Source organism: Lynx rufus, unplaced genomic scaffold (assembly GCF_022079265.1).
Source record: "Lynx rufus isolate CCGP_SWC_20201006 ecotype Redwood Valley unplaced genomic scaffold, mLynRuf1.p SCAF_10, whole genome shotgun sequence".
In the NCBI taxonomy this organism is placed as follows: Eukaryota; Metazoa; Chordata; class Mammalia; order Carnivora; family Felidae; genus Lynx; species Lynx rufus.
Window position 1 is genome coordinate 19,491,939 of NW_025814824.1, and position 24,924 is coordinate 19,516,862.

Consider the following 24,924-nt stretch of genomic DNA (forward strand, 5'->3'; position numbering starts at 1 on the left):
CATATGTGGAATCCAAGAAACAAAACAAACGAGCAAAGGGGAAAAAAGAGAGGGAGGCAAACCAAGAAACAAACTCTTAACTAGAGAACAAACTGATGGTTACCAGAGGGGAGGGAGGGGGGGGCGGATAGGGGAAACAGGTGATGGGGATTCAAGAGAGTGCTTGCTCTGATGAGCACCAAGTGATGTATGGCAATGTGAATCACTATATTGTACATCGGAAACTAATATTACACTGTGTTCACTGACTGCAATTTAAATAAAAACTGTTTTTGAAAAGCTCTACATTCATGGTTTTTCAGACTTCCGTGATACCATCTTTGTCAAACAGAACTTTGTACAAAGATGCAAATGTCATCTATCTAGTGTTTATCTATGTTCTTTAGTAGTGACTACCCACATGTACCTATTGAGCATTTGAATGGTAGTACAATTGAGGGACTGAATTTTAAATTTGTTATCTAATTTTAATTAAATTTAAACTGTCACATGTGGTTCATGGCTACTGTGATTAGTTCAAGTTTAGACAGGGCCTCTGAAATAGGAATGAGCATCATGGAAACAGACTTTGGCCCGAATCCAAGCTCTGCCACTTACTACCTAACAGCCTTGAATTAATATTTCCCCAAGTATAAAGTAGCATACCCTTAGTGGGAGGAATGCCATGAAATCAAATATGATAAAGTAACCAAAGCTCCATTTCAGTCCATGTCAGTTTCCTTGTTATCAATGGTCAGAAGATAGTCGCCCTCCAATTTACACTCCTGCAAAGAAAACAACCAACAAACCAAAGCCTGGACAACAGATGCCAAATTGCAAACAACACCCCGTTTCTGCAAAGTGGGGTTAAAATTTCCCATCTCTGTTGCGTGTGTTTCAGATTTTATTTTGAAGCAATCTCTTATAACCCAACATGAGGCTCAAATTCAGACAACCCCAAAATCAAGAGTCACATGTTCCATCAACTGAGCCAGCCAGGCACCCCGCCCCTCCAATCTCCGTTTTATATACTTTTATATTCCTTGAATTTTTTTCTAATGTAACAAATTTTACTTTGATAAAATATATATATTATGTATTATATGTATTATGTATGTATGTATATGTATTATATATTATTTATATATATATAGTATGTGTGTGTGTATATATATACATACATACATACATACTATATATGTATATATATAGTATGTATAATATGTATACATACATACATATAAAGTGCCATTCCAAAGTTTTGGGTTTTCTTCTGGTACTCCCAAGGAAGGAAGGGTAGCAAGGCAAACACAATACAGGTTGGTTCCCAGCCCTTGAGCAGGTGAAAGGTACAGTAATGTGGAACTGTCAGCCAGTCTTGAAGTCTCTGACGCCTGGCTTGATGCCAGTTCCATGTGTAGCCTGAATGCCCAAGGCTGCTAAGTACACTGCAATTAATTAGATTAACCAGGTTAATATCAGCGCCTGCCAGGCTGGAGCTCCTCCTCGTCCATTCCAGGGAGATGGGCCCTCCTGTGGTCACATGCTAAATCATTATCGCGTGCTTTTCTTTTATAAATGTATCCGTGATAAAGACAAATGACACCCGCACACACTGGAAATTGAACTTTTCTGAAAGGCAATTTGACAAAATGTGTACTTAAAAATATTCATTACCTTTTGATCCAGTAATTACATTTGTAGGACTTTTGCCACAAGGGGGAAAAAAATCAGATAATTAAGCAAAGATGTCTATATAGGAAGGACTGCTCAGCATTTTATATAGTAAAGAATAGAGACAAAGCTAAATAGTCACAAATCGAAAACTAGCTAAATAAATTAATAAATATTTAGATCATGAAATATTACATAACCCATGAAAATGATGCAGGTTAATTCTGACGTAGAAAAGTGTTCAAAATATTAAACATGTAGAATGACATCGGTTAAAATGACCTATGTAATTTATGTATATTTGTGTGTGTTTACACATAGGAAAAAGGCTTAGAAAGAAACAAACCAAAAGGTTTGTAACTGCTTTTCATTGAAGAGTAGGAATTCAGGTGATTGGCCTACTTACTGGCCATCCGTTACATTCTAAGTTTTTTAATTATTTAATATGTGCCCTGTATTAAGTAATAAGAAAGGAAAAGAATAAATTTAAGGCTGCTGCTGGTGTCAGTTTTACAAGTGAGTTCTGCCAAACCTTTAATGAGGACCAAGTAATTCCTACATAAATTCTATCATAGCACACAGAAAAAAAAATGGAAAAAAGTTTTAATCAGGTTAGCATAACAAACAAAAAATACTAAAGAAATTCTAGTTTATGAATATAGACATAAAATCATAAAAAGATAGCAAATTAGATTTGGTAATGTATTACTAGCATGATGAGTTATTCTAATAATTCAAGAATACTGTAATATTAGCATACATATAGAAATAAGTTATCACATACGTCAAAGTTGGACAAATAATCACCTCAATATAGAAGTATTGACTCTATTTCAGATTTTAAAGCAAAATAATTCTAGTAAACCGAGAGTACAAGTAACTACAATTAAAAAAAATCATTCTCAAATTCTAATAGTAAAACACTAAAGATATTCCATGAAATTCAGGACCAAAATAAGGATGCCTACTATGGTAAGTATCACTGAACAGTGTACCGCAAGTTCTAGCCAAAATACTAAGAATTAGAATGGAAGTAAAATACCTGTGTTCATCCCAGCTATTACCAAAAGGTAAGAAATACCAAATGTTGGCAAGGATGTGGACAAAAGGGACCCCCTTGTGCACTGGAATGCAAATTAGGGCAGCTACTCTGGAAAACAGTATGGAGGTTCCTAAAAAATTAAAAATGGAACTACCATATAACCCAGTAATTCCACTACTGGGTAATTACCCAAAGAAAACAAAAACACTAATTCACAAAGACATACATATCCCTATATTCACTGCAGCATTATTTACAATAGCCAAGATATGGAAACAACCTAAGTATTCATCAATGGGTGAATGGTTAAAGACAATGTGATACACACACACACACACACACACACACACACACACACACACACACACAATGTAATAGTACTCATTCATTAAAAAAAAAAAGGGGGGGGGCGCCTGGGGTGGCTCAGTCGGTTAAGTGGCCGACTTCGGCTCAGGTCATGATCTCACGGTCCGTGAGTTCGAGCCCCGCGTCGGGGTCTGTGCTGACAGCTCAGAGCCTGGAGCCTGTTTCAGATTCTGTGTCTCCCTCTCTCTGACCCTCCCCCATTCATGCTCTGTCTCTCTCTGTCTCAAAAATAAATAAACGTTAAAAAAAATTTTTTTTTTAATTTTAAAAAAATAAAAAAATTAAAAAAAAAGAAGAATGAGGGCACCTGGGTGGCTCAGTCAGTTAAGCATCTGACTCTTGATTTCAGCTCAGGTCATGATCTCACAATTCATGAGATCAAGCCTTGCATCAGGCTCTGCGCTGACAGCACAGAGTCTGCTTGGGATTCTCTCTCTCCCTCACTGTCTGTGTCTCTGTCTCAAAATAAATGAACACTAAAAAAAAGGAATGAAATCTTGCCATTTGCAACAACATGGATAGATCTGAGGGCATTATGCTAAGTAAAGTACGTCAGAGAAAGACAAATACTGTATTGACCTCACAGGTGGAATTTAAACAACAACAACAAACCCAACAAACTCATACAGTCAACAGATTGGTGGTTTCCAGAGGCAGGGGGCAGAGGGTAGGAGCTGGGTAAACCGGACAAAAGGAGCCAAAAGGTTGGAAAAAAAATTAAAATGAAAGAATGAAAGAAACACATACTAGAAACAAGACAAAATTGTTATGATTCAGGGATGATATAATTGCTATTCTTGAAAAAGACAAACTACTGAAAAACTATTACACAATTAAGAAAATTAAGAAATATTCCACAAATGTTTACACAGTATGTACCATGGTAAATCCTGAGGTAGGTGCTAGGGATACAACAGTGACAAAAATAGAGACCAGGGTGGATTTTAGAGTTTGATAAAATAAAACAAAACTATATGTTCTTCAGACTCTTTTTTTCCTGTGTTCATGAACAGAACAAACGCAGGCGACATCAGTTCCCATTTTTAGGCAATTTAGTAAACGAGCTTTTAAGCCCACTTATAAATGTACAAAAATCAACAGCTCTTCTATAATCGGCAAACACCAGTTACAAGATGTAATTTAAGAACAGTCTGTTCACTACAGCAATCAAAAACAAAATATAAAATATCTAGAAATAAATTTAACAGGAAAAGTGTAGGACCCATAGAAATACAAGTATAAGATTTCACTTGCTGAGGTAAAAAAAAAATAAATAAAATCAGAGGAGGTGTTTTAAAAGGGGAGACCGGGGGAAGCAAACCATGTTCCTGGATTGTAAAAGTGTGGATTTCCCCCAAATTAATCTATATATTTAGTGCATTCACATTCAAAATACCAGTGTTTTTTAAGGAGTTGACAAAAGAATTATAAATTTCACTTGAAGAATAATCGTGTGAAAATGGCCAGGAATTTTTTTTAAGGAAAACTGAAATGAACTGCTCCAAAAGAGAAGTTATGAGGGGCACCTCGGTGGCTCCATCAGTTAAGCACCGACTTTGGCTCAGGTCATGATCTCGTGGTTCATGAGTTCGAGCCCCACGTTGGGCTCTGTGCTGACAGCTCTGAGCCTAGAGCCTGCTTCGGATCCTGTGTCTCCCTCTCTCTCTGCCCTGCCCACGCTCACTCTCACTCTCACTCTCTCTCTCTCTCTCTCCCTCCCTCCCTCAAAAATAAATAAACATTAAAAACTAAAAGATAAAGAGAAGTCATGATGTCATGCATGCATTTTCAGTCACAAATATATATGTAGCCTATGTATGTCTCCATCTCTCCACAACTCTCATGGCTGAGCAACTCCCCAAAAAAGGAGACCTCAGAAGCCACCAGATGTGAATGAGAGCCACGCTAATGTGTGGGAGGGCTGGCTGTCAACACAAAGAACAGAACTTCACTGGGAAGGGTTCAAAAAGCACATTGAAACTCAAGCCACTTCTTTGATGGAAAAGTGGGGAACCTAGGAAACACAGAAACTGAGCAATCAATGAAAGTTGTTATTGGGTTCCTATAAGATAATAAGGTAAAATTTCATTATCTCACACAATCAATACTGTATGTTTGGATTCCTATGAAAACCTGAAATCAAATCGATAATATTTAGTAGTTACATTTACATCTCCTTTAAGTTTAAAACAATTTTTTTAATGTTTACTTATTTTTGAGAGAGAGGGGGAGAGAGAGAGAGAGAGGGAGAGAGAGAGAGAGGGAGAGAGAGAGAGAGAGAGAGAGACAGACAGACAGACAGACAGCTCACGCACAAACAGGGGAGGGGCAGACACACAGAGACACGGAATCCAAAGCAGGCTCCAGGCTCCGAGCTGTTAGCACAGAGCCCGACGCAGAGCTGGAACTCATGGACCAGGAAATCATGACCTGAGCCAAAGTTGGGACGCTAAACCAACTGAGCCATCCAGGCGCCCCTCCTTTAATTTTTAATAGCATCTTAAGAATATAACCCACTCACCTACCTATTTCTCAACCATTACCTGCCCCCAGTGCTTTCCAAGAGGACGAAAATTCAACACGTGAAGAAGGAGAGGTGAGGCATGTTTTACAGATACAGACAAAGGGTTTTAAGGGACTGAAGAACTGGCCTTGGATCACAGAGCCAGTGAGCTGGAGTCAAGCTTCCAGCTTCTGGGCCTGAAACAGGAACCCTCCCAATTCCCTCCCGAGTGTCCACAGTCACAGAGCTAATGAGGTCCAGAGTGCCATAAAGTTACGAGCTTCTACCCCCTTGTGCACAGTCAGCTGTGTTCTGTTCTGAAACTACAGGCCGCATGCCCAAGTCAGACCAGACAGCAGTCTTTAAAAATTAAATATTGATTGTTCCAAGAGAGACCGATGATAATAACTAACACATGCCGTGCTTACTTTTGCCAGACACTGTTCCAAGGACTTCAAAGACACTCAGTCATGTAATCTTTACAGCACGCCTTATGAAACAGACACTAGTACAATCATATCCCAACTCCTAGATGATAAAACCGAGGTGCTGAGAGGCCACCTAACTTCCCCCAGGCCATAGGGGCCACTAATGGGAGAGCCCAGGGGTTCTGGGTTCTACTCCAGGGTTTATATTTTCAATCGGGGTGCCTGGCCATGCCTGTAACCCAGAACTCCATCTCTCTGTGTATCCCAAGGCCAGCTAAGAGTCCTCTCTGTAATGCTACAATATGCATATGATGACCCAACCTAAATTACCCATGATAACGTTAAATTAATACAAATTGCAAAGCATGGTTAATTGCTGTTGTTACATTCTCTCCTGTAATGATTCATACAAAAGCACTGAGGTAAATCCCCACTGTACTTTGTTACATCGCTGGAAATATTCTTTTTTAATGTTTTTTATTTTTGAGAGAATGCACAAGAGAGGGGAGGGGCGGGAGCGGGGGGGGGTGGGGGACAGAGGATCTGAAGCGGGATCTGCCTGACAGCAGCAAGCCAGATGCAGGGCTCCAACCCAGGAACCGTGAGATCATGACCTGAGCTGAAGTCAGATGCTCAACTGACTGAGCCATCCAGGCGCCCCATAGCTGGAAATGTTCTTGTACACTGTTTAGAATGATTCAAACTACAAAAGTCTAGTCTGAAAATAATAAAGTCAACCATCAGTGTGTGAAACCTTATTCTGGTGTCAGTCAGATCACCGTGATAAGCCTTCTCTGAATGGCCACAGCCGTGCTGGGATGGCCCTTGGTACATCCTGTCTCATACTCTTCATGAGTATTTATCATGTTAATCAAAATACAAGTTCCTTGAGACCAGGGGCCGTCCCACCAACCCTTGCAAAACACTTTGTACATAGGTACTAAACATATTTTTGGTGACCAGGGATTGAGTGTTAAGTAAAACTATTTTATGGCAAACAAAAACATTTTAAGTCCTGTAAAACAATCGCGACAGCCACATTTAATCATGTTGACAATTAAGTTCTCACTGCTAGCAATGTCTCTAATTCATCACATTCAAGGAATGCTTGCTGGATACCAGGAATTGCAATGAGCGCCTTATTTGAACTAAATCATTTAAGCCACACAATTGTCTTACGAGAGTGATCACGTTATATAAACATGCCCATTTCATGGATGAGGAAACTGAGGTGTAGAAAAATAAAGCAACTTAGCCAAGGTTCCGCTGCCAGTACTTGTCTCCCAAACCATTCCATCTTCCACCACCACCCCTCTCCCCACCTGCTTAAGTTAGGCCACCAGGAGGCTTTTACGTACAGCTCAGCCCTCCTCGTTATCTCATTTCCTAAACCACACATTAGTGCTAACCGGGTTCACTCTTTTCTTTTTTTAATTTTTTAAAATATTTATTTATTTCTGAGAGAGAAATAGAGTGCAAGCAGGGGAGGGGCAGAGAGAGAGGGAGCCACAAAACCCAAAGCAGGCTCCAGGCTCCTCACTGTCAGCACAGAGCCTGACCCGGGGCTCAAACTCATGAACCACGAGATCATGACCTGAGCTAAGGTCGGGCGCTTAAGTGACTGAGCCACCCAGGCACCCCTGGGATCATTCTTTTCATAAAGGACAACAAAAAAGAACAAGTCCTATAGAACCCACACTGCCATGAGGGCTTTGCCTCTGATACGATTCCTTTGAAGACCCTTTAGGAAGTATCCTCTGATCTTGGCATCAACCTCTGCTGAACAGTTTGTTTAAAGGACATCACAAATTGTTGAGGTGATAAGGTTTGTGGCTTCCGTGTTGAGCAAGTTGCTACGAAGTTCCATGCCCGACGTGAGCTCCACGGACAGGCTCACAGACAGGCATATACAAGTTCATTCTGGTTCCACTTTTCTTCATACAGTTGTTTTGACTTGCTCGCCTACTTCTAACTTGCATTATCTTGTAGGTGAGAGAGTGTCATTGAAACGCTTTGGGGACAAGATGCAAGACAGAGAAAGTGCCCAGCAGAGGTACAGCTCATTTTCAACAATCCAGACAGAAGAACTACGGGGAGACAAGAGTTAGAGTCCTAACCAGAGGAAAGAGCTGGAGGTTCTCAGACTTTACCACCCAATAAATGGCTTCTAAAGTCTAGGCAGTCATTTCATTTCCTTTTCATTAGTTGGTAACGTTTGAAATACAAGAGATTTCACTTATAAATCCAGAGTCCTTGCTTTTCTTGAAAAACCGGAAGCTCTGTCAAGCCTGCTCTCCATACGTGGCAACAGCTGAAACTGAACAGCAACTTCAATGAGCTGTGAGATTTTAGTTTGCCAAAGTCCCCACCCAGAGGGTGCCACTCACTGAAAACCATCCACTCCAATCATGGTGGCGTCTCACTTTGCAGCCCGGGACTAAAGCCACAGTAACTCAATTCCTGACAGGAAAATGCGCGACTACAATTTTAGGCAAGGTTTTCCAGCTGCTGAGGGAACCTCAGAATACTCCCTTGTATTTCCTTTATTTCAAAACATGGGATTACTTACGAATTTGCCTGGAGAGAGGCAAAAAGGGACAACAGATAAAGGCATCTATTTCCACAACCTTCTGAACCAGGAAGTATCCTTGAGCTACTGGCAGGACCTCCACAGTAAGTTCCTTCCCCAGCTGTTCCCTGGACTCCATTTCCCATCCCAAACCCTGTCACGGAACTGCTATTCCCAGGACCACTCAGACCAGGGCTAAAAGGGAAAATGGCCCCGTCAGGTCCTCATTCTCCAGCGGCTCCCACCCCACCAAGACGCCCTTCCTTGACTGCCCACCTGGAGGCGCCATGAACACAACAATCCACACTTCTCAAGGTCAAAACAAAACCAAGTCCCTTGAAAAACAACTGCTGTGGCCATTGTTCAACCCACAGGCATTTGGAGTGTTCATGCAGAAAAGTCGAAATTTTCCCTTGCAGGAAGTTCCTGGAAGGAAGTCGGTGCCCTGAAGCTGGGCCACTCCTCAGACCAGAGAAAACAAAGGCAGTCAATGCAGGCATCTATTCTCCAGAATGGCTGTAGCATCCTACATTACGAAGCAGGATCCCAAGGCGGCAGGAGCGTTACAGAGAACAGGTCCTGAGCTTTCCTGGCAGGCACGGTCTGGTCGCAGAGCCTCTGACCTTGCACGTTTGAGGAAGGCTGGTAGTTTTCTGCCACATGAATCCAGCTCAAGACTTGAATGTGACTGTGGATCTAAGTCCTTCGCCACCCCACCCCAACCTACCGTTGTCCAAAGCCTTCCGCCATTAGCCACAGCAGTCCTTGGTGGCTTGGTAATAGTGGCAATGGAATAGTGTGGAAAGGTATTCTTGAGACTCTGCATCCACAATTATTAAAATCTTCTCTCTTAAATCATCTTAAAGGTAATGCATAGGCAGTTAAGTTTTTCCAAACAGAACCAGGTGATAGTAAGTGGTAAGTAAGTGTCCCTGGGCCCACGGTCCCCATTTCCACTCCTTTCCGTTATTATTGTTTATACACTCTTTGTGGTTATCAGCTTAACCAAATAATAGGCTGGTCTCTCTTCTTGATTTGTCAACCTCGGCCTGCCTGCCTCCCTCATATCTAACTCATTCACACTTCCTTCACCTCTAATTCTCCCCTAGTTTTCTTGATTATGCTATTTTTAGCTCTTCAACTGGTCAGCTCTGTTTCTTGTTTCAGCAGCCTTGCACAGTGTATCTTGACATCCCACCATGTAAGAGAAAGAAATTAGCATCTCGAAACAAATTAGCATCCTCTACAGCCTCTTTTCTTCCTGCGGTCTAGCCATGGACTTCTGTCAGCGGAAAGAAGGGACTCTTTCTGCACTGCCAGGTTTTTAAGCCTTGGTTTGTTTTCTCTGTAGTTACAATTACGTCTTGTCTTGTGCGGAGATTAACCAGTGACTATTTAGCTACATTTACAACATTATGATTACGTAAATTGGACTTCCTGCAGGATCAAGAGCAGGTCTCAACTCCTGGAAATACAATTCTAAGACTGTGAACTTGGCTAAACCTCAGGGTTAAATGGGTTCTTTTCTTACATTCCATTAAATGCTCAAAATTATATCATATCACACCTTAGATTGCTTTTATTTTCACTTTTTTCTTTTGAGTTTATTTATTTAATTTTGAGAGAGACATAGTGTGCGAACAGGGGAGGGGCAGATAGAGAGGGGAAGAGAAGCCCAAGAAGACTCCGGGCAGTCAGCACAGAGCCCCACTCGGGGCTGGAACTCACAAACTGGAAGATCGTGACCTGAGGCGAAATCAAGAGTCGGAGGCTTAAGCGACTGAGCCACCCAGGTGCCCCTTATTTCCACATATTTAAAAAAAACATATGCAACGATTACTTTATTATCCACTTTTTTTTTCACCAAAACTACATTCGCACGGCCTCACCACAATCAGATATTTATCCCTTTCTAATACAGAAGTGTACAACTGTGAAAGCACAAGGGAACAGTTATTGAGCTAAATAATTAAGCCAATAACAAGCACTCCTGAGGCCCAAAGGCTCCAAGGCGTATGCCCGAGGGAAGGACTGGCACCTGGTGCAAGAGATAACTCACTTGGCATGGCTACCAGCTCTTTGTTTCTCCTGTGTGAAGTCTGGCTCAGTGATTTAGCTTCTGGACTATCTGATTGTTGTTACTGTTTATTTGCTCAAAACAAAACACCAACAACATATTGAAAAATTAAAAACATAGACTGTCCTAAATTATGTCCTTGGCAAATCTTATGAAACAGAAAATAGGTCACAACACCTAGCAGAGAGAAAAAATTGCTTGTTCCAGGAGATAAATTAATTTCTGAAACAGGCAAAAGTTACAGGAAAAGCAATGCAGGCACAGTAAAAAGAGCCATGGTGTGGGGGTAAGACACAGCTGAGTTTAAATCCTGGATCAACTATGTTTCTTGCGGCCTGACCTGACACTTTGGAGGAGTCCCTGAAGCTCTCCGAACCTATTTCCTGATCTGTAAACAGATGTAACACCACCTCTTTTGCAGGGGTACTGAGATGGTGTGTATAACATCAACAAAGGACAGTCCCTGTAGCTTATAAATCAGTGCTTGATAACACCAGACCTTACATGTCCAGGATCAAGTATCTCTCTAATTAGCTACAATAAATGAAGACCATGCATCAAGCTGTATTTATTCAGATCCTAGGAAGGGAAAGAGAGGGGGAGTGGCAGGCAGATATTACTAAGAATCTAATCATAAAACTAAAAGAAATGTACAAAATGAAGACAAGACATACAATACTAGACAAAAATTTGGGTACGGGTATTTGGTACTACAAAATTCTCTTATAATCAGACTCCCTGGGAAAAAAAATTTTTTAAGTACCTTCTTTGATTATAATTCTGAACTTGACCTTAGTATGTTAAGATGTTTTGACCAGCAAGATATAAACCTTACCGTGGACAATTAAGAAGTCATTCCAAAAGATACCACTTTGCTAGTAAAAAAGAAAAAAAATCCATAATTCACAATTTATTCAAATATATGGTTTAAAAAAAAGAAAAAGATTTTGCATGAATCACTGTTGCAAAATTATGAATTCTAGAATTCATATCTGGTTGCAAAATTATGAATTCTAGAATTCATATCTGGTTGCAAAATTATGAATTCTAGAATTCTGGACAATGAATACTCCCACATGTTGTACGTGTGTGTGTGTGTGTGTGTGTGTGTGTATAAGAATCAGGCACAGAAACACAGTGTCACTAAAGCGTCTTCCACAAAACTGTGGCACTAATCCAAGCTCCACCTCTCACAGTTACATGGAATTCACTTTCTGAAAACTAAACATTCTCTTCTTCAATTTCCTTGCACCTGCTTAATCCATGCTATACAGTGATGTAAACTTTAAATGATTTCTAGCCAAAAAATATTACTAGACTCCTACGTGCTTACAAAAATAGCTTCTGTTTGAAAGTGAGTGGTTAAGTGTTAGGATCTAGACCACCATCTAAATGCACGAAATTTTCCATATTTATTTAATTATACTAGTATGTAATATTATTAGTAAGCCTTTTCTTTCATCATTCCACTGGTCTTGCACTGTTCCTCCATAAGGTTAATGTTAAACCTGCTTTGTATTTCTACTCACTGCCAATATTCTGCCATGTAACAGTATTTCTTCCAATCAGTCAAGATGGGGGTGGGGGGGGGAAATGGGGAGTACTTAAAATGTTCTGTCTTTTGATCATCAAAAGAAGGGAAGGGAGAAAGAAAATAAATCCAGTCCTTTTGTTTATGAAGGTGACATCTTCAACTATTTCGGAAAGGCACTGCAACATATGCCTCCAGAGCATTTCCTTTGTGGGAGGCAACTGACAAAATCCAATCCTGCCAAACAGCACAGCCGGGGAGCCTTGATGGCAGGGGGCAGGGACAGCTACAGAACCCCAAAGCAGACTGAGGCAGGTGTAAATGTAGAGGGACAAAAATCACATTTACCGTGACCCAAGTCAGTTCATAGCTGGTCATGCACTCCCAGCTTATATGTTCTGTTTTAGAGACCAAGTAAAAGTCCAGTGGGCTGACATGATGTTATCCCCGGGTGCCTGGGTGGCTCACCCGGGTAAGTATCTGACTCTTGATTTCAGCTCAGGTCATGATCTCAGGGTCACGGGATCAAGCCCCGCATCAGGCTCCGTGCTGACCATGGAGGCTGCTTGGGATTCTCTCTCTCCCTCTCTGTCTGCTCCTCTCCCACTTGCACTCTCTCCATCTCTCTCAAAATAAATAAATAAACATTTTTTTAAATAAAAATAAAATACCCCTTTTGCCAATCTCAACTTAAATCTCATTTTTCTCGTGTTTCATAGTTCTATCTTGCATCCCTAGTCTTAAAGAAAAAGCTATCAGGCACTTCTCAAGACCTTATTAACCAGGTATTCATCCTTGGTCCAGATCCCTTTTTCCCACAGCACAGAAGCCACGGACCTGCCGAGTTTCTACCCTGCTATTCAATTCCACCTTGATTAGAATTCCACATCACTTCCATATGGCTAGTTAACTGCCTAACCATCCATAAGAGTGAGTCTCAATTATGGAATTATAAATCCAGTTAATTAACTGACTCGCTAGGTTTGAGGAGAGTGTTTCTGTGTTTAGCCTCCTGAGGTAGGCATGTCTCTTGGGATGCGGTTCAGGTTCCCACCTGGAGGCTGGGCCACATCTAAACCCTCCCAGGCCGACAACGCACAAACCTGCTGTTCACTCCTGTCACTCGTCTTTGCCAAGTATGGCTACCGTTACTGGCCACATTTCACACACACTCATCGTGTTTGAGTGCTTAGGGAAAGTTTCTTCTGCAGAAGAGACATTTTTAGCAAAGCAGTATCACTATTCTCAGAAAGCTTTATGAAAAGGAAATGATCCTAGTCTTTATAAGGAGCCACTTCTGACACACACTATTAAAAAAAACAAAACAAAACAGGGAACCATCTGACTGCAGGTGTTGGCAAAAAGAAAAAATAAAAAGTGAATCTTCTTATTTAAGAAGTGAGTAGGTTAAAGACGGATCAATTATGGTAATAACATTATGGGCTCCTGAAACCTCATGGGAAATTCTACACCTTTTCATGGAGTTGGCTGAATATAAGAGACCGATATACCCAAGAGGAGGGAGACTACAGCCCTGTCTTATCATGGTTAGGTGAACGTCAGCTTTTCTGAGAAGTAATATGAACTTCTTGAAAAGCTTGTTCAGAGGTATTTACAGCATCTTACCATTTCAAGGCAACAAAAATGCCATCAAATATTCATTGGGCAGTAGTGAAAAATGCATTCTCATTAATGAATCCTTTACCTAAATCCAGTGTTTGGTCTAAAACACCAAATCCCAAAACCAAATCTAAGCGTTAACAAGAGAAACGTTTTTTGGAGAAGCATCATAAAGAAAAGACGTATGTGGGTCTCCAACTGGTACCTGCATAATATACCAATGCCTGAACTCTTCAAATACTTCAACTCTGCACTCTGCCATACTGAAGGACCAAATCCCAAAGAAACTGTGTTTCTTTCCACACCTTCTACATAGGGACAGGCATTTTGGTTTTAACTTAACAGCTAATTTAACTTAACAGCTAATAGAATACTCACATACTCACTACCATACTCACATATGGTAGTAACATTTACTTAATATACGCTTATAGAGAGCTGAACATCAACAGCAAGCATACTTTCACAGAAAGCAACTGCATCCTTGTTTTTTTTAAACGTTCTTTAAAAGGGGAGTGCCTACCTTTTAGTAGCCAATTCAAGCTGTGAAAAATCTTCTAAGGGAATGTGCAGGTGTGACTATTTATTCACTTCCAAATTCCTCTGTGGGTAGCCTCGGGCATGTCCACAACCCTTCCGTTCTCAGCCTGCTGGGAGACGTCTCCTCACACAGCCAGCCAGCCTCACCCCTCACTTCTCCAGGGGACCCTGGGAGAATGGTGTGGCCGTGGGCCTCTTCAAAGAGCTATTTGCCTCACTCCTCAGTTGGCAGCTGTGCCCTTAGCTTCTTTCTCTCAAGGCCCTCTGCCTGTAGGGGGTTTGGCGGATTTATGAGCAGTCGGTCTGTGATCACTTTCTCGCATTTTATGGAAACCCAGCAAATGTGTCAGTGACCGATGCACGTAAAATCAGCATCACTGGCACGTCTGGTCTTGGCTTTGCTATCATCAACAGAAGAGTTTGGTGACTCAAGGGACCTTCCACCCTGACCCACTCTCTTAGTCAGGGAGATTCTTCCCTGGGAAGTCACAGTCTGAACTTAATGTCGGCGACAGCAGGCTTGACTGGGATCCGCAGCACATGGGTCACTGTGCTCAGCAGTGGGGGGGGATACCAAAAATAGTAAAGACTAACCTTTTATCCTGTCCTCCAAGGAATATCTCCCTCCCCTCAAAAATCATCTTGGTCACTGCCTTAATGCAAATAGAAAAACAACAAGTGATCAGGTATCCAAGCAGGGCACCGCCAGGAAGTTGTCGAACCTCAGGTCAATTACCCGTATAACTGTTATGGAGAGCCTTACTGATGAAATCGTTAGCCAAGTCCTTGGAACATATAAGATTCGGAAAAGGATAAATTCATTACATTTTTATTTTCTTTAGAACACTTCTACCGGGGAGTCTGGGTGGCTCAGTCGGTTAAGGTTCCAACTTTGGCTCAGGCCATGATCTCACTGTTCATGAGTTCGAGCCCTGACTCGGGCTCTGTGCTGACAGCTCAGAGCCTGGAGTCTGCTTTGGATTCTGTGTCTCCCTCTCTCCCCGCCCCTCCCCCACTCATATTTTTTTTTCTCTCTCTCTCTCTCAAAAATAAACATTAAAAAAAGGAATCTACAAATTAATATGCTTTACTGTCTTAAAATATCTTGTTTTCAACATCATGAAAAAAACTCCCTTCACACAACATCACATCCCTAAAAGTTGGCCCATGGAGAACAGACAGGTAAATTGCCAGTCTATTCTGAAAAGAAATTGGGTCAAAATTTGAAGAAGAAAAAAAAAAGCTAGCTATGAGTAACCTTTTAGGTAATATTTGTAAGTATAGGCTAGAGCCCTGAAGTAGATTTGTTTAAGCTTCTGAAGCTCTCTGCCATCACAGACTTATCACAATAACGTTCAAATGTGTGGGATGAAGTCATGATAATTACGGCGTCCCCAGGACCTGTAGGAACTGAGCCGCAGCGCTAACCCCATGCGGATCCTGGAGTGTTACGTGCGGCAGCCTTCTCGGGGGAACTGCAGTTTTAACAGATGCATCTCAGGAATGCAGGGGCTATGATGCAGGGCTTCCTTCTACACCCTGAGCAGAGCCAGGGAGAAAAACGGCCTGACTGACCACGGAAGCCGACAAAGGGACCAAGCTTCTGAGTCAATAATGGAAGGATCCTCACGCCTGGCTGGATTCAGGCATCTGAGAGCTCAGGGGAGAAGGCGGAGAATTCGACATCAAGTCGGCTACCATTTGCGGGTCCTGACACCCGGACATCATGGCAAAGAAATGGCAATTCTATGGTGTGGACATAAACCAGTTGCTCTAAAATGGTTTTCAAAAGAGTCTGCGGAGGTTTGGGTTTGTTCGGTTTTCCTCCTATAGAAACCCGTATCACTTGAGACGATGGAAGAAGCTGAAGCAATTAATTGTGAGCAGTCATCTTTGCAGAACCCATATTCCACAGACTAAAGACGAGCTGTATGCCACTCATTACATGCTATTAACAGGTACAAGGGATTAAGTGCAAAAACACTATAAGCAACCGGGTGTTGCTAGATTAGCGCAAGCGAATTTTTAAAAACCGCCATCATTCAATGCAAATTTAAACCAACTTTGATCTTGTTGATACAGCATGAAGACTTTTTTTTTTTTCTATTTTTGTGTTTTCCTCTAACAGTCTGACTTAACACAGCCTTACGATTTGAAACACGGAGACCAAAAAGTATAAACCACCTCTACTGCCGTGGCTATCTCCTGGAATTTCCTAGCATTGCATTAAATCCTGCATCAGTATTTGCTTATTCTTCCACCGTGTGGATTACAGCCACCGCCACTCCTTCCCCTCGTCCCATAGCTGCTGCCTCAATATCCTGGTCACACGTGCTATTTGCACACACACACACACTCCATGCAACAGAACCCTGTTGCCCTAAGCAACACTGCTTGCCTGATATAAACTGCCATTCTCTTTCTAGAACCTCTGCATCTTATTAAACTTCCCAATGTTGTGGACCCTCTTACAGAAATCCAGATTTGACCTTCGAGGCTCCCTGTGACTACTGCTAATGAAAGCCACGAAACAATCTCCTTAAAGCAGGACTCTCACACCTACTCAAAGGTCATGCCTTGAGTTTCTATAAGAGGTCCACCCTGGCCTGTTCCAGCATGACTCCCTCACCCACTGCCTATTTTTTTTTCTTTTTCCTCAGAGTTTTGATCATGGGTTTTCATTTATTTACGTGTGTCCTGGTTAAATGTCTGCTTCTCCTACTTGCTTGCAAGATTCATGAGGATACTCTGTTTTCTATCACTATATGCCTAGCTCTTAACGCAGTATCTGGCACATGGTCAAAGAAATTTTAAGATTTGATTTATTCTTTTAAGTAAACTCCACAGAACCCAACATGGGGCTCGAACTTACAACCCAAAGATCAAGAGTTGCACGCTCTACGAACCGAGCCGGCCAGGCACCCCAGAAATATTGTCTAAGCGACAGACGCTACTCAGGGTGCAAAGGTGCGAAGGTTCAATCTGTCAAAGCTGGTTACTACCATTGCCTTATGCATCTTTCGTCTGGAAATGCGACTCACCTGTTCTACCCGTGTTCTTTGTGGCTGGTTAGTCTGACTTAGTTTTCTCTTCTTGGTTGGCCATCATGCTGCTGGGGGAGCAGAAACAGTATCAATTCGATATGAAGCTCTGCCTTCACTGGGCTTATCATCTACGAGCAGCACCATGCAAAAACTACATAAGGGTCAATATTATCTTGAGTGTTTCTCTGGGTCTGCACAGTCATTGACACATGGAAGCTTCTGGGTGACTGCCTTCAAGACTTCTGCAATGCTTGAAGCCAGACTGGAAAAGTTTTCTCACAGTTAAGAATTACATCTAGCTTCCACGTTTTGAGGAATGTCAGACTATAAGATGCCGAACAAAACCACAAAACTGTGATTCACCCCAGGTGATAGGGAAGGGCTGAACATCCCTCACCTGACAGAGGCATCTAAATTTAGGAGGTCTGCCAAGTAAGCAATGCTGTGTTCCTGTCAAACTCCCTCGGGGTCCACAGCCAGGGCCGTGGTCTGTGGACGACTCACTCACTCAATCATCTGGCCAACAGTATTTACTAAGCCATCGTGTTGGGTCCCATTCTGGCACATGGGGTCTAGCAATACACAAAACCAGATAAAACCTCTCACGGAGCTTCTAGTAGGTGGAGACAAACACCAGGCCCGTAAATGAACAGGGAACGCACCAGGCTGGTTCTGCTGGGGGAGCAGTCCGGGATGGACATACCTCAAAGGCGAAGTCCTGAAAATGGAAAGGAAGCACTGATGGGTTCAAGGAACAGTAAGCGGGATGGAACGAGGAGCAGGGTGGAGAAAGAGAAGAGTAAAAGGTGACAGTGTCAGGGAATGGAGGGGAGGGAGGCAGGGACAGAGAAGGTAGACAAGTACATCCCCTACAAGTTTAGCTTCTACTCCCATAGGAAGCCCCCAGATGGCTCTCAGCAGAGCAGTAATAAAGCTGCATTTTGCTTGAACAGGATAACCAACTGCAGTGAGAAGAATTAACTGGGAGGGAGGGAGACAGGGAAAGGGAACTTCCTTTAACACCTGCCACACTGCAAATAGTAGAGCTTGTGTTCCACACTGCAACCAAAAGGCATGCTGGAGCATGTGATTCATCTGCCCAGGGACTGGATTAAGCACCTTTCCACCAACAGAGGCCAGAATCACTCCTTATTCATGTCTCTTCTTTTGAAGGAAGATGATATATTGGAAACACGGGTGTCAAGACTGGACAGTCTTGGTTTCCATGCCCACCTGCCACCCTTGTAGGATGGGAGCATGGGCCAGGTAGGTTTCCTCCTTTAAAAAAATGGGGGCACCTGGGCGGCTAGGTCGGTTAAGCATCAGACTTGGCTCAGGTCATGATCTCGCGGTTCGTAAATTCCAGCCCTGCGTCAGGCTCTGTGCTGACAGCTCAGAGCCTGGAGCCTGCTTCAGATTCTGTGTCTCCCTCTCTCTATGCCCCTCCCCAGCTCGCACTCTGTCTCTCTCTCTCTCTCTCGCTCTCAAAAATAAACATTAAAAAAATTTTTTTAATTAAAAAAAAAGTGGGGGGTGCACCTCAGTCAGTTAAGCATCCAACTCTTGATTTCAGCTCAGGTCATGATCTCAGGGTTCGTGGGATCGAGCCCAACGTTGGGGTCTGTGCTCTGCTTGGAATTCTCTCTCTCCTTCTCTCTCTGCCCCTCCCCTGCTCTCTCTCTCCCTCTCTCTCTCTGTCTCTCAAAATAAGGAAACATTTTTTTAAAAAAGGATGAACATACCACTCATTGGGCATGGGGCCTGGCAGAACATGCAGGTAATGAATAAGGGAGAGGTGTTGCCATTATCATTCTAGTGACAATGATGGGAGACCCCAAAGTTTTGTCAAAAATCCACACATTGCAAGATTCTATGAAGATACAACATTATCTTTCTCACTAATCTCACTGCCAAACCCTCTTTCAAGTACAATACAAGTGACTTTTTTGAAAGCTGATTCAAGTCTAAATACTCGTATTTCATCTGGACATTACTTCATGAGATTTAGCAAGGAAGCCAACAGCTGTCCCAAACAGATCAAAGATGAGTTTCAGCTACAAACTTCCAACTCCCTCACTCTTGGTGAAAAAGATAAAATGATGTTCAACCCCAACCCAGTGCCAAATGCTGTAATTGCTCTATTCAGGATATTTTTCAAGATAAATTCTTATTTTTTAGCAAAACGTATCTTCTCTTTACAAAAATAACTACCTACAAAAATATTAATTTTTAAAGTAACCTAGAAAACCAAAGGTTTCGTTTGATAGACACATTTTATCGTGTTTTTAAGAATTCAGTCTTTTCCATCATGTTCCATCATGTACCAGATACCTCTGGTTGCCTACTCAACACCCACTCCCCCTTAACCCTTGCTAGCAAAGCTAGTGTGTCCGTCCCGTCACACACTTCAAGGGATGGTGGGTGACCTTGCTCTCAGTTCACGTGTGAATCCTGAATGAGACGATCACTATGTCCAAGGTCTGGTTCCCCGTCAAGTGAGCCGACCCCCGAGGCAGGTCTGACTCTCAGACTCAAAACAGGATTGAATATTGATACTGGTGGTGGCTATGTGTTGGAGGGACACTGGGGAAGTGTGCCTCGCTCCCAAAAAGGAAAACGCCAGAAGAAAGAGACCTTTCTGTCTCTGCTTTTGCTACATCCGGATAAGGAGTTGGAAAGTGTGGCTGGTGCTGCTATGAGCGTAAAGCAAAAAGAATCTCACAGAAGCAGGAGCCACTGAGAACCAGAGCACTGCACTGGGACATCTGGAGCCTTCTCTACCTCTGGACCACTGGTTACGTGAAAGAATTAATTTCCTCCTTGCTGAAGGCAATTAGAATCGGGTGTTTCTGCTACCAACAGCTTGCTAAAACATTGTTTTAATACATTACTACTAATTTTCTTTTCATCCAGTACTACTGCTGAAAATGTTTTGATACATGACATCACATTTGTACAAAAAAAAAAAACAAAGAGATGCCCTTTTTCCCCCTCACTTCTTTTTATCCTAAGTGTAATGTACATTCCCTTCTGAAAATCATTTTTTAAATCTCATAAATGACTTGAGTAAAGTCTGAGTTTTTCCTAAACCATGTCTCTATTTATATGAAACTTACACGTATTCCTGTTTGGTTATTTACAAAAGCTAATGAAAACTCTGTGCCCACATATGTTCATGGTATTTTGATAACTAGAAGGTTGGAAAGATTTCCTGCAAACTCTGAGTTGTGCTTTTATTCTGGAGGTATTCAGGGCCTCACGGGTTTATAGGATTTCTGTGGAAAATGAGTTTCTTTTGAGCTTTTTTCCTGAGTCCTTCCCAAAGGCATCAGGCTTTCCACACTTTTCCCTGAGCATCTGAAGAAACTCACGGGGGGGTTGTGAGCACATGCAGACAAGCACACACGTGTGTAAACCTAACGTTATCACAAGTTCTGTCTTTGGAGCCAGCAGTCTAAGTATAAAAAGGAGTTGGAATCCAAAACCTTTGCCTAGCCAGTTTTCTAGATGACAGAGGTCCTGAAAAATGGACTCACAGAAGTTGAGAGTAGTTGTGGTATGCCAACAGACGGTGCTTCCGGCCTTTCAGCACACAAAGAGAAGATGTTTATTTGCTTGCTTTCTTAGACACACATGACCTAAGAAAGCATTCCTCACATACCTCCATGTTGACCTTTTTTTATATGTACAAAAGCCAATCTCTACTGGAGTCAGTTATCTCAATGCCAAATGAATTTCCTTCGACATGTATTTGATAGAGTCCTGTTAATTTCGGATTTCAAGGCAACTTACACACCCAAGCGATAGAAACTGCTTTCAATCTCCACAATAGAGTCTGCACAAAGTAAAACAAAGACTTTTTGCTCCTCCACTCGTTTGAGAATATTTGCCATTTATAGTTGACATATGGCTGTTCAGCCCTTGCAGCTGGCATAGCCCTTGCTCAGTCGGAGAACCCTTCGCGGTAAAGCAGGTGCTTGTCAATGGTGCTGGGACGCTCTGGTGACTTAGGAGGCTCACCACGGTAAATCGATCACTTCAGGAGATACACGCTTCCGTTTTACCCTTTTTCTGTCGGTGCTATTTCTCACCATAGCAGAAAGAATATATTCAAGGTAGGAAACCACTGTGGAATGGAAACAGCCTCAGACGCCAGCAAAGGTCTCAAGTCAGACATGTTGTAATAATAGTACAGTCCTTGATGGGGACCAGCAGGGCAACAAGCAGCACAAGACGGAACTGCTGGGAGAATCAACTTTTCAACACTCCATCCTCTTGTCTTCTCCATCCTACCCATTACCTTCTTAGCTCCTTCCAGAATTCCACTCCCTCTTGGTTTGCCTCTCTTCATTTTTTTCCTGCCACTGTCCTCTGCAAAGTTGAACCATGCAAGAAACACTTAAAACTGACAAGTCAATTGCTTTCATTTCCACGAGAACGTGAATGTTTCCCATTGGGCTTCTGGCATTTACGTCACACACACCTGAGCCAATGATTGACTGGGAGGACTAAGGTCACCAAATGCTATGTATCTTGCTTTGTAGGACTGAGTTTTATTCTGAAAACAAAGAATTAGAAACACGGAAATACATTTTGTGATTTTTTTTTAAGCCTCTTGGACTTTTGAGTGACAGAGGACAATGATCTGGCAAAAGGCCCAGAAGTAGAAGAACAATTCCTAAAAAATGAAGATGGAAAATTCTTTTTTTTTAATTTTTTTTTTACATTTATTTATTTTTGAGAGACAGAGAGTGACAGAGCACAAGTGGGGGAGGGGCAGAGAGAGAGGGAGACACAGAATCCGAAGCAGGCTCCAGGCTCCGAGCCGTCGGCACAGGGCCCGACGCGGGGCTCGAACTCACAGACCGTGAGACATGACCTGAGCCGAAGTCGGACGCTCAACCGACCGAGCCACCCAGGCACCCCTAAGATGGAAAATTCTTAATCCATGTAACCCCAACAGAAGGTATGGAAACAATTTATTTTGTTTCTATAACTTTTCAAAAGCTAGGAGATCTGAAACAAAAGAGAGAAGAGGTAGATTTTAGGTGGAATTAATTTTTATTATTTCCCTACTATAATATTAAAACATCCCTAATCTATAAAGCACATTCCAATACTGTTAGTTTGAATATCTGACTATCTTAATGGCAACCTCATATAAAATGCATGGTGACTTCATTTGCATTAGAAGCTCTTAAATTCAATGCAAGTCAACTTAATTTAGCTCTAAATATGCCCTACAAGTCTAAACCACAAAATTTATGGTTTGCCTTCTCATGGAGAAATATGCTTTGATACCCAATTTTTTAAATTAGTTGTCAGAAAATCTATCTAACGGCTGATATATAAGTAGACTATATCAGATATTCCAGATTTGTCTTCGCTATAAGCAAAACTAAGCAAATAACAAAGGAATATCAACACTCTTGATTTATGTATGTATTGACCTAATGAGGAAAAGTCCAGATAAATTTATAATTTATTATAAAGTATTCACTTTCATAGTATTACTTGAAATATTGTCAACGGGAAAAAATATTTCAAGACTAGTTTAGCTGTAAAGTATCATTTTGCAATGATTTATGTCAAATTCAAGGTAGTTCATAAAATCATACTTTAAGCTAGTGAGGTCTGAAAACAAAGACTAGGGGAACATCCTTAGGAAGTGAGGAAATATTTTAATTTTCCCTAGCGAAGTCCTGTTACTTCAAATACACGAAGTTTGTTGTAGACAAGGCATATCTGTAGTTATTTCTGGATGCCAGAAACACATTAATACTCTCTAATGACTCAATCAGCCTTATTACTCCGCTTGCTTTCTCTTTACGATGAGATGTCTATGAATCTGTTACTATCCCTTCAGAATTGTGTGGGACATTTCATCCACCCTTCCTAATGGGCTGCTATCACTTCAGATTCACCTATTTGGTGATGTGCAACCGTACTGATTTCACTGTGAGAAGCTTCTGCTTCCAGACCCGCTTACAACACATCTCAATCACTAACAACATTCCAAACCCAAAGTCCCCTTCCTCCCTGCCCTCAACATGGGCCACAATTTTCTTTCATCTAGACTGAACTGCTTCTTTGCTTTCCTATGTTTCAGCTTACTTTTACCCCCTGCCCCTTTCCAAATCATCAACTTCCCTCCTGCGGGACTTTTTAAAAACTCTGACCTGAAAAACCCAAAGTAGTCCCATGGCATATCTTTATCAGCTTATCAGCAGCTTCTTGGGGCTGGGTCTGAACACAGACCATATATGACTAACGCTGGGTTCAGCTGAAAGATCTCCTCTTTTAGGGTAGGTATTCTGACATGTGAATATTTTTATTAAGAACAAGTGCCACCTGGTTTGATAGGTCCCCACCAGTCCAAAAAAAAAAACAAAAACAAAAACAAAAAAACAACCTCATGTTAGACTTCAAATAATGAGAAACAATCTTCTACTAAATTAAGTCACTGATATGAGGCATGTTTGCCACAGCAGCTCATAGGACTCTATCACAATGCTCTAAAATTAAAGTTAATGGATACATAGTGCTTTGCCATGTGACAAATTTAAGTACCCTACACTTGCAAACTCATGACTTAATCCTCACAGCAAAGGTAGTACAGATGAGAAAGTACTATTAACACCCCATTCACAGCTGAAATACACGTAGGACGTGAGATCGAGAAGACGTGTAGCCTCTCCAAGACGGTCCACCTATCAAGTGGCAGATCCAGATGCAAACTCTGGTTCTCAGGCTCCACAGGCCACGCTCTTAACCACTGTGTTATTCTTCTTCTCCTCACTTTCATCATTCAAAGCAATATTACTGTGACCAGGGAGAGCACAACTGAGGTGGGAAATGGAGGTGGGGGAAGGTTCAGGGTCTAAAGTTAAAGTCGGAGAGTAGAAGCTTTAACGGTATCATTGACACAACCTTCTGTATGAAGACTGAAACTTGTCAAGCCATACAGAATCTTCATTTCTTTTTCTTTTTAATTTTTTAAGTTTATTTATTTATTTTGAGAGAGACAGAGAGAGCAAGCAGGGGAGGGGCAGAGAGAGAGAAAGGGAGAGAGAGATCCCAAGCTTTCATTGCACTGTCAGTGCACAACCCCATGCGGGGCTCTAACTCATGAACCAAGAGATCATGACCCGAGCTGAAAGCAAGAGTCGGTCGCTTAACCGACTGAGTCATCAGGTGCCCCCGGAATCTTCATTTCTTGATTTTCATTAGACTTTGGTTTCATAAGATGACAAGAATTTGTCTTCATTTGTAAAATATGTGGTTTGATAAATTTAATTCCTTAGGAGTAAAAAACTAAGGAATCTATGTGAGTACTCTTTGCAGACAGAAGGTAGACTAAAGAATTCCTTATTTATAAAGGAAGCATCACCCTATCTAAACATTTCCCTGTTCACAGGCACACGGTCACAATGCCACATAAAACGGCACCCTTTGGAGGAGTGCAGTAAGGACCCGGGCAGGGTCAGGACACAAGAGCTCTTCAACACGTACTAAAAAATACTCTGCTGTTCCCAGGACCAATTCCCACCA

At 41.9% G+C, this 24,924-nt stretch overlaps 1 protein-coding gene across 4 annotated transcripts in view; it reads right to left on the reverse strand.

Annotated features, from left to right (window-relative positions):
* LOC124528694 (guanine nucleotide-binding protein G(q) subunit alpha) overlaps positions 1–24,924 on the reverse strand; it is a 315,654-nt gene that overhangs the window by 258,010 nt on the left and 32,720 nt on the right. Inside the window, exons 1-2 of one of the 4 annotated variants that reach the window (XM_047102468.1) lie at positions 18,036–18,072; positions 17,371–17,441 (exon numbers count right to left, since the gene is read on the reverse strand). The exons of 2 other annotated variants lie outside the window; for them this stretch is intronic. The gene's annotated coding sequence lies outside the window, so the exon portion shown is untranslated. Of the gene's footprint in view, positions 1–17,370; positions 17,620–18,035; positions 18,073–24,924 lie in introns of those variants that run through there. One more of the 4 variants, XM_047102462.1, reaches the window with a different exon arrangement.